This window comes from Gopherus flavomarginatus, chromosome 20 (assembly GCF_025201925.1).
Source record: "Gopherus flavomarginatus isolate rGopFla2 chromosome 20, rGopFla2.mat.asm, whole genome shotgun sequence".
NCBI classification, from domain to species: domain Eukaryota; kingdom Metazoa; phylum Chordata; order Testudines; family Testudinidae; genus Gopherus; species Gopherus flavomarginatus.
In genome coordinates, this window is record NC_066636.1 from 2,957,480 (window position 1) to 2,964,978 (window position 7,499).

The 7,499-nt window shown below is 56.6% G+C and overlaps 1 pseudogene; it reads right to left on the reverse strand.

The window, feature by feature from the left end:
- Positions 1-146: 146 nt before the first annotated feature.
- LOC127037949 (sialic acid-binding Ig-like lectin 13) lies at positions 147-7,499 on the reverse strand (annotated as a pseudogene).

The window sequence follows — 7,499 nt, forward strand, 5'->3', positions numbered from 1 at the left end:
AGTCACAAGCCTGTCATCATAGTTACTGAATTGGACCCAGGAGACCTGGCTCCCAGTCCTCCCTCCCCCTCTAACCCTCTAGACCACACTCCCCTCCCAGAACCAGGGAGAGAACCCAGGAGTCCTGGCTCCCCAGCCCCCTTCTAACCACGACAATTCAGAGGTGGCTGCATCTCAGAGCTGGGTGAGCCCCGTGGCATTGCTGTGCAGCTGTTCCCCAGCTCTCCCACCCCAGAAGTGGCTGCATCGCAGCACCAGGCACTATTTATCGTGACCTTCTTCCCAGTGCTTTGGTACCCCTGGGCCTGGGCGGGGAGTGTCCATGAGCAGCTCGACGAGCGAGGGGAAACCCTGAGGGAAACCGAGGCAACATAAAACTCTTCAGCCCGGGGAGGAGCTGGGAATGGCTTTTATTTAGTTGCAGCAGTGAAAGGGTTAACACAGGCCAACCTGCTCCGCATAACTCTGTCTGGAGCAGTAGCTGCCTCACGGGTATATTAGCAGAGTTGCCCCCAGCTGAGATGGGGGTGGGTGGGGAGGATGCGGCCCAGACACAGCCAAAGACAGTCCCTGCCCCAGCTGAGATCAGGGCCCCGTTGTGCCAGGTGCTGCCCACACACCGCGAGCGACCATCTCTAACAAGCTCACAGTGTAAATAGCCAAATGCAGTGATATACTTCCTATGTTACAGCTGAGAAACTGAGGCACGGGGGGGGGTGGTCGGGGACTTGGCCAGGGTCACACAGGCATTCCGTAGCAGAGCTGGGAATCGGACCCAGGTGTCCAGTGTCCCAGGCTAGCACCTTAGCCACAAGGCAGGCCGGCTATCCCACCGCTACCACCAGTCTCTCTTTAGCTCGAGCCCTGCAATGACCCTGTCCACCTCTCTGGCCTTAGGCGTTGGCGTAGATGTTTTCCTCTGTGAATTGTTCCCCATCACCTCTCCCCCGGTAGCATCTTCCTCCTCCTCCTCCTCCTCCTCTCCCTTTCTTCTCAAGGGCCCTCTCTTCCCTGGTGGCATCCTGTGTGGGGAGAGACCGGGTTAGCTGGGAAGAGTGGCTGCCATGCCCAGGGGAAAGGATGGGTGGTGAGCGCTGGAGGGGGGAAATCTCAGCAGAGGGGGATTCTGGGAGCTGGGGAGGGGATCTCATCAGGGTAGGGGTTGGGGTAGGTACCGGGGCGAGGGAAGGGGTCTGGGATAAGCCGCTGGAGGGCCGGGAACCCACCTGTCTGTGGAAGGGTGCCATAGATGCTGGCTGCTCATAGGTGTGACAGAGCTGCCCGTCTCCGGTCCCTTGGCACTGTCCAGCCCTGGCGAGGACCCTGCCCCACTGCCTGGGGTGAAACCATCATCAACATCCCACTCTAGGCCCATCTAGCCTGGTGTCCTGCCTCCTCCCCCGATCACACCCATGGGTCCATCTCTTCCAATATTCCCCTCCCCGCCCTCCCCCCCCCCCGACAGTCCTAGAGCAGCAGAGCTGCATGTTGGGGCAGCCCAGGGCTGGGCTACAAGGGGGCTGCAGGTCAGGAGTGAGGGGCACCAGCAGAACTTGGGGGGGTGGGGGGGTGCGCGAGCCCAGGGCTGGCACACCAGGGGGCTGTGGGTCGGGATTGAGGGCAGCAGGTGGAATTTCACGCTTCCAAGAAGTGATAGTTGATCTTGGGGGATCCATTTCATCCCCTATTCCAGGCTACAGTTCGCACCAGATACTTCTCCCGTCCCGTCTGAGTTTTACCTTCCTCTCATGACTTTCCAGGCCACTGCAGCCCTGGCACCAACCAGCACGAGGCTCCCACCAGCTGCCAAGGCCACCACGAGTGTCAGGGAGAAGCCGGCTGCAAACCAACAGCTGGTGTCAGAAGTGGGATCAGCTGGGCGGCAATGGGCCTTACAGGGCTTGTAATGAACTGGTGGGTATGGAGTAGGGGGAGGATCTGAGCGGGAGAGCAGCCGAGGGCTGGTCTAGCCATGGGGACTGAGCCCCCTTCCCCACCTTTCCAGGGAGGCACAGAGGTGAAAGGGGGCAGGTGGGGACTGTGTGACTTATATGTGGGTTGCCATCTGTCTAAGTGACTGGCACATAGCGCCGTATTTCCTCACATATACATCTCTGCGTGAAGATGAACAGGCCACTGCTTTTAGCTAATGGCAAAACTGGATCCCATGACCAGCCCCCACAGTCCCCGGTACCTGCGGGCACAACGGGCAGCGCGGCCTGGCTCTGCCCGTGGGCGTTGGTGGCAGCGCAGGACACGTTGGCCAGGGCCCCGGCCGGGCCCCGCAGCTCCCCGCTCACGGCCGGGCCCCGCGCCCACGAGGTCGCTCTCAGCTAAGGGCCCTCAAAGTCCCCGGGGAGGGTGCAGTTGGGCAAGCGCCACTCAAGGCGGGGCGCGGGGTTCCCCTCGGCCGTGCAGTGACACGTGGCCACTCCCCCAGGCCTGCTGCCCCACATCGTGCAGTTCTCCCGCGGCAGCAGCTTTGGTGGGTCTGCAACAGGACACGGGATGTGACGGGGGGGGACTTGCCTCCTGGCACCCCAGTGCTCTCGTACAGAACCCAGGAGTCCTGGTTCTCAGCCCACACCTGCCACTACACCCCACGCCCCTCCCAGAGCCAGGGATAGAACCGAGGAGTCCAGCCTGGCAGCCCCTGCCCCTCTAACCAGTAGACCCCACTCCCCCACTGGGGCTGGATGGGGTCACTCACAGCGGACGTGGAGTCGGACGGCTGTGCGGGTGAAGACCCCAACCACGGCAGGGTACGTGACCGTGCAGACGAGTTCTTTGCCGTCATCCCCCGGGGCCGGCATGAAGCTGAGCTCAGAGCTGTACGAGATGCTACCATTCATCAGGGCGAGCGAGACGTTCCTGGCTGTGTAGTCGAACCCTCCTGTCCAGGTGATTTGGGGAGGGGTCCCAGAGCAGGTCCCCGGAGCCTGGCAGGTCACAATCATCAGCTGTCCAGACAGCAGCACCTCGGGGACCCCCAGCACCGGCCGTTCCATCAGCTCTAAGCAGGAGACACCATAAAAATTCAACTCAGTGGAGAATTACTGGGGTTAATCCCTGGAACTCCCTGCCACTGGGTATTAGTGGGGCTAACCCACGGGACTCCCTGCCACTGGGTATTAGTGAGGATAATCCCCAGAACTCCCCACCACTGGGTATGAGTGGGGCTAACCCACGGGACTCCCTGCCACTGGGTATTAGTGGGGATAATCCCCAGAACTCCCCGCCACTGGATATTAGTGGGCTTAACCAGTGGGACTTCCTGCCACTAGATGTTGTTAATCTCCAGAACGCCTCACCTCTGGGTATGAGTGGCGCTAACCTGCGGGACTCCCTGCCACTGGGTATAAGCAGAGTTAATCCTGCTGAGCTCTCCAGGACCCCCAGGCCTCACCTGTCACATCCACCAGTGGCTGGGTCACCATGTAGCTGTATTTAAAGTCTCCCTTCACAAAGTGGAAGTAGTAGTGGTCCCTGTCTCCGGCTCTCACGTCGCTGATGTGCAGGGAGCAGTCGTCTGGGGCGTTCCCCACCAGGCGGATCCGGCCCCCAGGCTCCCGCAGGGCCCTGCCGGGATCTGTGGTGGCCACGGCCAGGCAGGTGTCTCTGTCGTCGTTTCTGAGAAACCAGTATTTGTAGGGGACCCCGGAGGACTCAAAATTGGCTGTGAAATGACAGGGGAGCAGGACGCAGAGACCCTGCTGGGCCGTGATGCGGGACGGGACCTGGATCTGATAGACGGGTGCCTGGCAGAGCACACCTGCAGGGGAAACAGACCAGCTCTGACAGTGCCCCTCAGCCCCAACCTGCAGCCCCCGCTTCCACCCTGCTCCCCCCAGCTCTGCCAGTGCCCCTCACTCCCAACTCGCAGCCCCCCTAGATCCACTCCACCCCCACACAGAGCTCCGCTGGTGCCCCTTAGTCCCAACCCGCAGCCCCCCTAGATCCACCCAATGCCCCCACAGAGCTCTGCCAGTGCCCCTCACTCGCAGACCCCTGCAGCCCAGCCCTGGGTTCCCCCCTTCCCACAGCTCTGCCAGAGCCCCCTTATTTCCCCTAACCACAATTTATTTGTCCAGTAGAAGGGAATCTCTGTCCCCCACAAGGGGGGGTGAACCCACCCTGAAATCCCCCATCACCCCCCAGTGTTGAAACCAACCAAGGGGAGGAACATGCCAGGAACCAAGACTGCACCAACCCGCCGTCTGCAGGTTCCAGTGGTTTATCGACGTCCGAACAGCCCGAAGCACAAACCAAGCTGCCTACTGAAGAAACCGCAACCTAAGGGCTGTTCTCCACGTTTGTCGCTCGAACGTTTCCCGTTTAGTGACCTTGCAAAGGAAGCCCCTGGGGCACCTCTTGCCACAAAGCTTGTGCGGAAGGAAAGCGTCTCCCTGCTACAGCGGGGAAAAGTGAAGGCCCTTGGTCTGCCAGGCCCATCAGCAAAGCCAGTGCTGACGAAGCCGGTGAAAGGGCTGCACAGCACCAAGCCTCAGCTCTGCAGGAAGCCTTCTGAGCCAGCCACGGGCACGGCCACATGTAGAAACACTTGATGCTGGAGACACAGCGCAGTTTGTGTCACACCAGACTTTCCAGCTTAGCATCCCCCAACCTGAGGCCAGTGTGAAGCGCATTGTCACTTGTTAACCCTGAATGTGGACGCTGGTTTTGAAAGACTCAGGAGCTGGAAAAGTGAAGAACTCTCTCCCCGCGTTCACACAACGAGCACATGGCTGAGAAATGCACCGTGCAAATGGGTGTCAAGTACTAAGTCGCTGCGGACGTTCTGCAGACGTCCGTGGGAGGCCAGTAGATGTATTTTAGATGTTCAGTTTCCAGGCGACACATCGGCCGCATCTCTGACAACCCACATCTCAGAAGAGTTAAATGCTTGTAAATCGGACCCCAAAGAGATGCTGCTTGTGTGTTTGATGGAGCTGCAAACTTCTCTGGAAGACATAGTGGAGTACAAGCTTTGCTCAGGGAAACATATAACCCTAAACTCTCCTATACGCACTGCAGAGGCCATTTTAACTTCTGTACCCGGAAAAATAATGGAGCAATAATTAAGCAATCCCTTTGCAAACACGTAGAAGACAATAGGGTGATAAGTAAGAGCCATCATGGATGTGTCAAGAACAAATCGTTTCCAACCAACCTGAGAGCTTTCTTTGTCAGAGTAACAAGCCTTGTGGCTAGGGGTAGGGGGCAAGCAGTAGATGTGGGGCATCTTGACTTTAAAAAGGCTTTTGATACCATCTCCCATGACCTTCTCATAAACAAACTAGGCAAAAGAATCTAAGTGGGGGCATAACTGGTTGAAAAACCATTCCCAGAGAGTAGTTATCAATGGTTCACAGTCCTGTTGGAAGGGACAACGAGTGGGATCCCGCAGGGATCAATTCTGGGTCCGGTTCTGTTCAATATCTTCATCGATGATTTAGATCACAGCATAGAGAGGACACTTATGAAGTTAGCGGATGATACCAAATCGGGAGGGGTCACAAGTGCTTTAGAGAATAGGGTTAAAATTCAAAATGGTCTGGACAATCTGGAGAAATGGTCTGAAGTAAAGAGGATGAAATTAAATGAGAACAAATGCAAAATACTTCACTTAGGCAGGAACAATCAGTTGCACACATACAAAATGGGACATGACTGCCTAGGAAGCAGCCCTGCCGAAAGGGATCTGGGGGTCACAGTGGACCACAAGCTAAATATGAGTCAACAGTGTAACACTGCTGCAAAAAAGAGAACATCATTCTGGGCTGTATTAACAGGAGTGTTGTAAGCAAGACAGAAGCAGTAATTCTTCCGCTCTGCTCCGCACTCATTACGCCTCAGCTGGAGTATTGTGTCCAGTTCTGGGCACCACATTCCAGGAAGGATGTGGACAAATTGGAGGAAGTCCAGAGAAGAGCAACAAAAATGATTAAAGGTCTAGAAAAAGGTCATAGATCCTGAGCAAAGATTGAAAAAAAATGGGAGAAGACAAGCCTGAGAGGGGACATGAGAACAGTTTTCAAGTACATAAAAAGCTGTTTCAAGGAAACGAGAGGTAAATTGTTCTCGTTAACCTCTGAGGACAGGACAAGAAGCAACGGGCTTAAATTGCAGCGTGGGAGGTTAAGGTTGGACATTAGGAAAAACTTCCTAACTATCAGGGTGGTGAAGCACTGGAATAAATTGCCAAGGGAGGTGGTGGAATCTCCATCATGGGGGATTTTTAAGAGCCGATTGGACAAACACCTGTCAGGGAAGGTCTAGATAATACTTAGTCCTGCCATGAGTGCAGGGGACTGGACGAGACGACCTCTCCAGGTCCCTTCCAGCCCTACAATGCTGTAATCTGTTCAACTAGAACTAGTACGAGCTGCAGAATCCTGAAAAGACGTTTAAAAAGCCGTAAATTCAATGTCTTCTTTATACTCTTTTTCTGCGCAAGAGTGTAAAAAGCCTGAACGTCTTGGAGAAAACAGAAGATGTTCCAGGACTGAAGTTCAAATTAGTCCAGCCTGGGAAAATCTCTTTCCTCAGGGAACAGAACGCCGTGTGCTGGGAGGAGTCGCCTTCTGCCCGGCTGGGAGCGGGAAGGGGGGACCCTGCCGTGAAGACCTGGCAGAACCGGGCGCAGGAGAAGCCCCCGAAGGGGACCTGACGGCTTTCGACAAGTCCAAAATTACAGCAAGAAGCCAAGAAGGCCGGAGCTGTCGTGGTTCATGGAAGGCTTGCGGAGCCAGCTGTGATGTGGGTGCTGGTTTTACAGCCTGAGTTAGAGTTAATAAAATGGCCGTCACATATTTCTCAGTTCTTACCATGGTGCCATACAGCCCCCCCTGCACCCTCACGGGCTCAGCCCTCAGCCCTCACCCCTGTGACTTCAAACAACCCACCCACATTTCAATTCCTGGGGAAATACGGCTATGACATCACATTCTCCCAACAGCTCTGCCGGTGCCCCTCACTCGCGACCCGCAGCCCCTGCTAGGTCAGCCCTGGGCTCCCCACCCCCCAGCTCTGCCGGTGCCCCTCACTCCCGACTCACAGCCCCTGCTAGTCCAGCCTTGTGCTCCCCACACCTCTGCTAAAGCCCCTTTATTTCCCCAAACCATAATTTATTTGACCAGTATCAACTCTTTTGAGCAGGAGGCATCTGGAACTCAGGGCTCCTGGGGTCTATCCCCGGCTCTGGGAGAGGAGTGGGGTCTAGTGGGTTAGAGGACGGGGGTTGGGAGCCAGGAATCCTGGGTTCTAGCCCCCGGCTCTGGGGGATTCCTGCCAGCCCAGCTGTCTCTGCTGTTGTTCTCTTACCCTGGCAGAGCAGTGCGAGGATGATTTCAATGCAGATCTTGGTGGAAGGGGGCATCTGGCTTGCTCCTGGCACCCACATCCTCCTGCTCGGCTGCTCTGGAGGGCAGCCAGCGCCTGGACTGACGGGCTCTGTGATTTGCTACTCTCAGTGGGTCCCAGATCGCTGCCTGGGGAGG